The sequence below is a fragment of the Triticum urartu genome, chromosome 1 (assembly GCF_003073215.2).
Source record: "Triticum urartu cultivar G1812 chromosome 1, Tu2.1, whole genome shotgun sequence".
Classification (NCBI taxonomy): domain Eukaryota; kingdom Viridiplantae; phylum Streptophyta; class Magnoliopsida; order Poales; family Poaceae; genus Triticum; species Triticum urartu.
Window position 1 is genome coordinate 301,023,601 of NC_053022.1, and position 9,801 is coordinate 301,033,401.

General features: G+C 43.5%; 1 long non-coding RNA gene across 2 annotated transcripts; it reads right to left on the reverse strand.

The window, feature by feature from the left end:
- Positions 1–2,989: 2,989 nt before the first annotated feature.
- On the reverse strand, positions 2,990–7,053 carry LOC125508867. Of its 2 annotated transcripts, XR_007283855.1 has the most exons (4): positions 6,293–7,053; positions 6,004–6,172; positions 3,531–5,870; positions 2,990–3,411 (listed from the first exon to the last, which is right to left on the reverse strand). It is a non-coding gene; the product is annotated as an uncharacterized LOC125508867 (long non-coding RNA). The 2 variants fall into 2 exon arrangements; XR_007283852.1 differs by having other exon boundaries at positions 3,531–6,172.
- Between the last annotated feature and the right edge of the window lie 2,748 nt (positions 7,054–9,801).

Here is a 9,801-nt window from a genome sequence, read left to right on the forward strand (position 1 = left end):
CCTTACTTCTGGCACCGGGTTAAGCTTACAGAAGGGATTTAACCCAACAATACTGCAGTCTTCATATTTCCCATTCACCAAAAGGTTTGACATTGAGACAATGTCTTCTTCGTTTAGTTGAACTGGGCTATGACGAAGAGAGTCGTCCGGGCCTCCACCATATTCATACATCAACTTTGATCGACGGCTTAAAGGAATAACCCGCCATGAGATCCAGCAGCGGGTCAGATCAACTCCAGTCAACCCGTTCCCTAACAGAGCATTGATCTTTTTGATGGATGGCATCAATTTCTTGCATTCAGCAACAATGAGTTTATCCGGAAGCGCGAACTTGGAGTCAAGACGATCGGGGCGGTAACCCGGCAGTGGCTTCTCGTTTGCTGGTGAGATGTCCTAACAGTAGAACCAAGTTTGATTCCAGTCCTTTGGGTGACTTGGTAAGACTATGAGAGGGAAGACAGCACCCTGCCGGCGCTAGATTGAGATGCCTCCAAGCTCTAAGCTAAGGCCGTTGGTGCACTCGTTCTGCCGGTTCAGATAAAAATATTCTCTAAACAGCTCTACGGTCGGCTCTTGCTGAAGATACACCTCATAGAGTACTTGGAAGTTGCAAATATTAGATATGGAATTGGGCCCGATGTCCTGAGGATGGAGTTTGAAAAAGTGAAGGACCTCTCTGAAGAACTTTGAGCCGGGCGGTGAGAAGCCACGGTTCATATGGTCAGTAAAAACAATCACTTCGCCGTCTTTTGGATTGGGTCGTTCTTCTTCCGGGTCAGGGGCACGGTAAGACATGACGGCTTTTGATGGCAGAAATCCTATCATGAAGAACTCTTTTAAACGTTCCTCAGTTATGGTTGAGGGAACCCAATTACAGATGGTTGGCGTTTTGGACGGCATGATGTGCAAGGAACTGAAAAAAGCAACATACCGGTTCAGTTTAACGATGAGATTAACAGTTAAGGGATGAAGATGCAAAAACAAGTAATGGCGGCTTGACTAAAGGCTAATGACATATAAGGAAAAGAAAGCCGGTACGATAAGCCGCCATGACTATAGATTCTTTCCGAAAGTGGATTCAGCTAAGTATTGGGACAAACAAGTTTCCCAAAATGGTTGATATTATTTCAGATCAAATGGATGTTCAAAATGAAAAATTTCTAGACCCAAAAATACAGTCCAGATGAGTTCATCAGATCTAAACATAGCTTTTATACCAGAAAAAGGAGTCTGCTAATATCAAAAGGAGGCACCAAACAGCTACTGCATGAACATACATCTCTTTTGGATCAGAAAGAGGAGGGAGTAGAAGAACTATGAGGAACTACAAAGAACACGCAGGAGCTTGGAAACCCTAATGAAGATCTGTGGCATGAAGGAAAGAAAACTTACGGTTGCAGGTCTACTGCGGAGGTCGCCGCGGTTTTCTCTGGATCGGTTCAGGTCGATGCAGCGGCCAGAGTCGACAACGGAGGTGAGGCGCGGCGGCGGCGAAGCTCGAGCAGCGGCAGGGTCGCGAGAGGAAGAAGACAGAGAGAGAGAGAACAATGAGGAAGGCTGGGGCGAGCCTATTTATAAGGAAAGATGCGAACAGACGGGCGTGAAAATCAAGGGAGAACCGAATAATGGTTATCCAGCTATATAGGCGCCTTGATTCTCGGGAAGCATTAAAGATAAAAGATCCGTTGGAAGATGATGTCATGAAAATCTTTTGCGTTTTCAAGAGATGACGTCACGGCGGGTTAAGAAGATGGATTTTTTGGCTAAGTATGGAAGATTGACAAGGAACAAAGTTTAAAGTCAACCCGGGGCCTAATGTTGGGGATATTACTATCAGCTGAGACTCGCCCAGGAGGGGCCGGGTCAGCCCCAATGGCGGGTTACGCAAGAAGCCCATTAAACATCCAAGGTTGTAGTTTATTAAGTATTATAGAAGGCCCAAGAGCCTGAAGGCGGTTTAAGGCCTGATATTATGAACCGCCATATCTAAGGAAAGACTTGTAAAGAAAGGCATGTAAAGAAAGTCACCGACCCGGACACGATTATGAGCCGGCCGGGACTCTGTAGGCCACCAGGCGTCAACCCATGTATATAAGAGGACGACCCGGTGGCGGCTTAGGGCAAGAAACAGCAAATCGATAACCAAGCCGGCGAGTTGAGCCTCTTGGAGATCAAAACCCTAGCAATACTCAACCCAACTAGACGTAGGCTTTTACCTTCACCTTAAGGGGCCGAACTAGTATAAAAACTCTCTCGTGTCCTTTGTCCCGATTAACCCCTTTAAGCTTCCTAGTGCGATGGCCCTACGACTAAGTCCTTGCTCTAGGACATCTGCCGCGAGAATTGCACGACAGTTTTCCTCGTAACTTTTCAACGGTTCACGGTATTATCGTCCCCGAACTTGCATGGTTTATATCGTTGAACTGAATGGCATTTTTTTAAGAAAATGTTTTGTGTGTTTTTTTAACTAATATTTTTTTCAACGATGTTCTGGACTTCCTTCATTTTACAACTTCAACTTTTACCATTTGAATTTTCGTGGGGTTTCTTTTAATTGAGCTTTTTTCCCAAACTTATCTAGTACGTCGTGTTGAACTTAGTATTTTTCATAGAGTAATTTTGAAAGGTTCTAGAAAAGGAGTACTTGAATGGATGTCCGTATGGATTTGTACCGAGCATGTTTTCATAGACTAGACATTACTCTGTTTTTTCGATATGGTTTTACTCGTAACTTTTCAACGATTTATTGTATCATAGTCCCAAACTTGCATGCTTTATATCGTTGAACTGAATGATATTCTTTCAGATAGAAATTTTTCGTGCGTTTATTTTTTTAACTCATTTTTTTGCAATTATGTTTTGGACTTCTCTCATTTTACAACATGAACTTTTATCATTTGAATTTCCGTAGGGTTTCTTTTTGTTTGAGATTATTTGCCAGATTATCTGGGACGTCGTGTTGAACTTACAACATCCTCACCACAAGAAATAGAAGCAGCAACCGTAATATATTTTTGCACATACAAGCATACATAAATTTACAACATAGTATATCCTGATACATAGTTGGACGGATGCTCTAAGATTTTTAGAACTGATGAGGAACAAACATTAAAAATCAACTAGGATTTCTAGAGAAGTTCCATGCTGTAATGAGAAAGTCCAACACAGCTCTCAGATAGTCACTCTGTAGATCTCCAAAACATAAAGCATCCTGAGCTACCAAACGGTAACACTGGAAGGCTACAGTTTCACATGTCTCAAATGTAGAAAGTGTCATTAAATGGCCACAACTTTGAGTGGCTAGTTGGAACGCCAGCAACTGAACGGGCTCTAGTGGTGTTGTTGAACGACCTAGGTGGCCAAGTTTGAACGAAACCTGCAAGATGAACCCAAGGGGAGCACCTTCACCTGCAAGATGAACAGAAAATGCACACTAAGGTGACCTGAAGAATCACCTGATGTTGAACTGAACATACACAAGATAAGGAGATGAACATCCAGGGGGAGGTGTGGGGAAAAGCTAGCACCTCCTTTAGCTGTGTAGAACGGCTTAGCGCATGTGCACAGTACCATCGACGTTGAACTTGTTGAGTTCTGATTTTTGAACCTTCGCAGTAGTAATACATGTACATGCTTCTGTTGTTGAGGAGCTAAAATACAGAAACAAAAACACTCCTGGGTGGACACACAAAATCATGATAAAAATAGTGGCAGCAAGAAGCAATCAGAAGTGAATATGCAGTAGTACTATAATGGAATATTAGTCAGAATTGAAGTCCAGATAACTATGGCACACCTATCATACAATAATTTTGAACTTACATAATCCTGAAACAGGAACTTCATTTTTTTAAAATTAGCAATTCTGAATGCACTAGCGATGTAATTGAATTTTTTAGACCATAGTAATTGAACTTCAAGCATATTTCTTTATAAAACATTTGTTTTTTCCAGTTGCACAATAATTATCTCCTTCTCAGTAGGACTCATCAGAATTGTAGACGGCATCCTTGTCAATACGACTCATCAGTACTAGTGCTCTTTTTTCCAAAAAAAAGTGTTAGAATAGAAGCATTTTTCCTATATGGATGTTACTTTTAATGTAAACCTTTCTTACCATGGAAATTAATGTAACAATAAGCAATGAGAGATACCTTCATAGGTGAACATACAGTTGCGACATGAAGTAAATTTTTCACTAAACTTTTGTGAAGAAAATACATTAAGAAACTTAGTGCAGAAACAAAAATTTACGATAATGGTGCCACCCACGCGACATCCAAATTAAGCTAATGGCCATCTTTGCGCTCATTTGTATGTAAAGCACTCGTTCGACATGAGCTCCTTTGAGGAAGCTTGCATGGTCTAGAGAAAGCAAGTTCTTTGTATGTAAAGCACCCTACAGACATTTTGTGCATAGTATATACTGCATGAGCTGATCACATACTCCGTATACTACTAGAACGGAGTAGCTAGTACTACAGTAATAATAAATATACAAGAAATGAATGGTTTTACTTCTCCTTAATACTGAAACAGACATGAGAATCTAATCCTAAAAGCCTGCAATATGAACCAAAAAAGCCAACAAGATGAGCTGAAAAAAACCTACAAACCTGTTGATTTGGTTTGTAAGTACATGTGCTAAACTGATATAGTTTAAGTCAATGACCTGTGGTAAAATAAGTAATAGTACTGCTACTGGCTTTTATATATTTCACGAAAAAATCAAATAAAGTTAAGAAAAGGCAGACCACTGCATAAGTACGCTACTGTTCTTGTACATGGTCTAGAAAAATCAAACCTTGTGTAATATCTACTTCAAACCTGTTGTAACAGTCGCTTCCACTCTGTGGGAGCTTGTAGTACCCAAACAATCACTTTGGAAAAAATAAGCTTCCCAACCTGAATTTTTACTGAAAGAAAAAGGCACCACAACCTCAGTGGTAAGATATTTCACAAGCCTTACAACAACGAAGAAACCTGAAACCAGAGGTGGCATTTAATTGTACAAGTTGTGGTCAACTAACTGTGGATGCATCACAGATATGGCAACTAAACTACACAGGTTGAAGCTAACTCGGCCACGGTGGCAAGACAATTCAGAAGTATGCGCACATCGTTCATTGATTATAGGGTATGCAAATGGGATAGCAGAGAGCTATAGTAATGATAATTAACCTAACCAGTATATGCTCAAACAAGTTGAAGTTTCTTTTAGTGGGTTACAACTTCAGTTCAGGTGTGTCCCACAGAAAATTCCATAATATTTACAGAACATCTAACAAAGATCATTCAATACTGCCGCCTCTTGCTACTTTTTTCTCAGAGAAATATATGAACCAAGACTAGTTCAACTACCACAAGAAAACAAACTAGTTGTTGCATCTACAAAAATCTGAAATTACCATCTAACAACTAAGTGACTTACAACTAGCACATTCAAAACTGCTGCCTCCTGCTGCTTTTTTCTTAGAGAAAAATCTGCACTGAACATCTAACAAATAGCACACTTTGCATCTTGCCTCCGTCTGTCGCATCTGCTTGCAAAAAAATAACAACAAAGAAATAACATCCCCCTTTTTATCGACTTTGAACTTCTGTATTTTTTTCTCTGAGCTTACCTCTCTCGAGATCTGAACTGATTAGTATTACAAGTACACGAACAACTGGATGAGCTGATGTAAGTACATATAAAAAAGATGACCAAGTTCATCTATATTAACCGGAGAAGTTCAAAAAGGAACTTCATCTTCACCATACAGACTACACCAATACTGAAAACTGAAGAATAACTGAAGTACAAGAGAGAGACGAGCCTAAGTTCAAACTACAACAAACATAAGCTGCAAGCTCCATGTTCCAGCCTGTAGATGATTCATTTTAATGTCAGGTTCCTCAGTCCAACATTAAAGTAACACGCAGGACCAATCAGAACACAAATCATAATACCAATCCCTGTTGTCTTTTGTTGACTAAAGTACAGATGTGCATGCATACCTTGACAGTAGTCGGAGACGAGCACGACAAGGTCCCGACCGCCACCCCGCTTCCGCCGCTGACGGCCAGCAATGACGCCGCGGCGAGGAGGGCGTCCCAGTCCCTTAGCTCACTTGTTGATCAACATCTGCCCACAGTCCAATTGTTGAATGAAGCCATGAATGCGTCCCTGAGAATAAAACAGACAAGATGAGCGGACGGTAACACACGAGATTGAGTTCGGTTCAGGTGTTTGTAAGAAGAGTAGCCTGATACGAAGACTGGCTTCCCATTTGAGCATGTAAAAAACCTGAATCTAGGAGGCGGGTAGCTGCACGCTAGTGTTGAACGGACTCTGCTGGAAATTGTGAACGGACTGGGGTGGCTGAGGCGAACGGCTTGTGCGCCGACAAGGCAGAGGACGACGCTGGAAGCTGCAGCACATGGGATGCCACTGCCGGCTGGGAGAGAAGAATAAGAGGAAGGAAGGAAGGGCGACGCCATGCGCGGCAGGCAGTGAATCGGGAGATGGTGGTGGGGGGCGCTGGATCCGGCAGCGGGCATTGAATCCATCCCGTTTGCGGGCAGCAGCTGGCGTCGATGGCGGCGGGGAGCTTCACGGGGAGGGACCGGCGGCAAGGAGACTCGCGGGTAGGGGCCGGCGAACGCCCGCGGGGAGGCGCGTGGGGAGGGGACGAGTAACGCCAGCGAGGAGGCGGACGGGGAGGGGCCAGCGCCCGTCGGCGGGGAGGCGCCGGCACCCGTCGGAGGGGAGGCGCGCGGGGAGGGGCCGGCGAGCCCGTCGGAGGGGAGGCGTGCGGGGAGGATCCGGGAGCAGCGCTTGTCGGAGGGAAGGCGCGTGGGGAGGGGCCGGCGAGCCCGTCGGCGGGGAGGCGTGCGGGCGGCCAGCCGGTGGCAGCGCGTGGATCGGAGGAGCTACCCGTCACGGCGCCGCGGGCTCCCTCGCTCCGGCTGCCGCCGTCGCTTGCTCGCCCGCAACGGCTGCCTCCGGCGGTAGGAGGCGGGTTAGGTTGGGAACGGGTCGGGGAGTTTCTACTGTCGTCGTCGTCTGCGCGTCTAGTCTCCCGCTCCTCATATATGAATCTTTTATACTTTTTTATTATTTTTAATATACTTCATTATTAATTACTACATAGATACCTTAAAATAATTTTCATGAAAAAAATTATGTGAGTCTATATATATTTAAAGGTTTACATATATACTGATTTGTTCGTATGTGAAAAAGGTATATTGCAAAAAGTACGTCAAAAATGATATTTTTTTCCACAAAACTTGTATTGGGGTATCCTAGAATATTTAATAAAGTATATTGAGAATAATAAAGAGGTATAATTAATGCATCTACAGGGTATATTGAAGATGGGAGTACATACTCCCAGGAGTATAGAAAATTAGTCATATATATAGTGGCACTATTCTGATCCCAGGATCAAAATAGTTATTCGGATCACGATCCACCCTATATAGACGCCGATCAGGTTTTCCCGAATTTGGAAATCTTAACCAACCTCCGATAAGAAAAAAAACCCACCTTCCCTGCCCCGACTCGCTTCTCCAATCCACCCGCAACCTCTCCTCCCCGAGCCCCTCATCCCGCCGCCGCCCTCAGATCCCGCCGGAACTCCACGCCGCGCGCGCCCTTCGAGGAGCTTCTGCCGCCACGAGCCCTCCCGCACCCCTGCCGCCGTGTCGTCACCGGCCTTCCTCCACTTCTTCCACCGCGGCGGTGGCCTCCTTCCACCCTCAACCGCCGCCGCGACCTCGTGCCTAACTGCTGGATCCCGCCGCCGCGGCCGAGGACCCCAACCACCGGATGCCGCCGCCGCCTCCCCCAGCGCGCCGCCCAACTCCGATCCGCGCCCCCTTTCTCTCGTTCCTCCTCTTGGCTATGCCCCAATAACACTTTCATGGCCGGCCACGCGGCCCAGCGCCTGCTCCCGGCTTGGTCCCCGGCAAGGTGCGCCGCTCCTCCTTCCTGCCTCCTTCTGCCTTCCCCTTCTCCTTCTCTACCTCCAGGGAGCTCCCCCTAGATCCTACCCATCGCCAGATGCGTTGCTTCCCCAGCGGATCCATGCCGCTCCTCGACCTCCCGGCTGATGCCAATGGCAAAGCTCGGACGGGATCGTGCAATTACTCTCGGTCCCCGGCGAGGCTCCCCTGCCACCATGGAGTCTCCTTCCAATGGCTGCGGCAGCACAAACGCCGTTCAACTCCATCGACTTGGGTCGTTCAACTACGTGGCCCCAGGACGTTCGCCACCGCAGCTCCTGGATCACACCAACATCTTGTTGTTTGACTACAGCGGCTGTTGTCTGCAAAAAAGTGCATGCGTGCAGTCCAACTTCCCCTATACACTCACATGGGCACATGGAGACTCTTCTTAGAGAAGTTGCAGCAACACGATGCAATGATCATCTTCAGCAAATACCTTTTAGATGTTATTATTGCTACTGAAATTTGTGAGGGTCTGGCTACATGTATCACTTGTTTTGTTTGTTGAAAAAAGAAATGTACCCCTCGGTTCGTTTACACATGTTCTACAATTAGTTTCTTTGGTTTTGCTAAACTGATTCCATTCTTGTTGCCATCTGCAAAAATGTACAACACATCGACGAGCCCCTGCACCCATGTTGCCATCATAAAAAATGGATGCAGAGAATGCACTGTTTGTCTTGTATGCCTAAATTTTTATTTGTGAAGGTCAAAATGTTGTGTTCGAGAAGGTCAAGTGTGTTATGTGTATCTCAGCAAGTTCAAATAATTTAAACTTGAAGTGGCAAACAAATTTAAAAAGAGCATAAAACAAAATTGAAGTCTATAAAATTCACTTCAAATCATTAACAGGAAAAAGAATGTTCTCTTTGTTCTCAAACAGAAACAAAAATTAATAAAAAAGGGAATATAGTTTACTCTTTACAAAATCCTCAGAAATGTTTCGTTAAATCAATTGTGCTTCTCCGCTCTATACATGTTCATTGATATTGCCAACAAGCATACTATTTTCCAAAAAGTGGTTCGATGTTTATTACATGACTAGATTTTTTTTGCTACTAAGAAATAAACCAGGAGGTCCAAATTAAAAAGATGGAGAAGTTCGATGATTATAGAAACTGCGATTTTTCTCATTATTTAAGAATGCAAACAAGAAGTTCAAAATAAAGTAATGCAAAAGTTTGATGTATAAAAAAATGGAAAATATGAATCTGTTGATGGGAAGGACATAAGAAGTTCACACACAAAAATAACACAAATAGTACAAAAACAAGAGAGCACTTTGAAACGAATATTTCATCGTTTCTAATAAAAAATTAAGAAGTTCAGATTTTAAACATAGAGCGGTTCAAAAAATCGTACAAACGGGATTATCACCATTTCTAGAAAAACACTAGAAGTTCAAATTTAAAAAACAAACATGTTCAATATTTATTACAAAACTTGGATTTCGCCGTCACTGAAAGAAAATAAACCAAGAAGTCCAAATTACAAAATAGAGAAGTCGATATTTATAAAGAAACTCATATTTTCCTTGTTACTAAAGAATAAAAATGATGAATTCAAATTAAAAAAGAGTAGTTTGATGTATACGGGAAACTCAAATTATTACCATTGTAAGAAAAATAAAACTATGAAGTTCAATTTACAAAAAATAATGTTTGCGGCGCAACAGGTTTAATGCTTGTTACAAACCCAGAGAAGGTCACTGAAAAAGGCATCTCAAACAGTTTTATAGTAAACATTTTCTCTCTTAAAATAAACCTCGAAGTTCAAATTTAAAAGCGGGGTGGCTCGATGTCT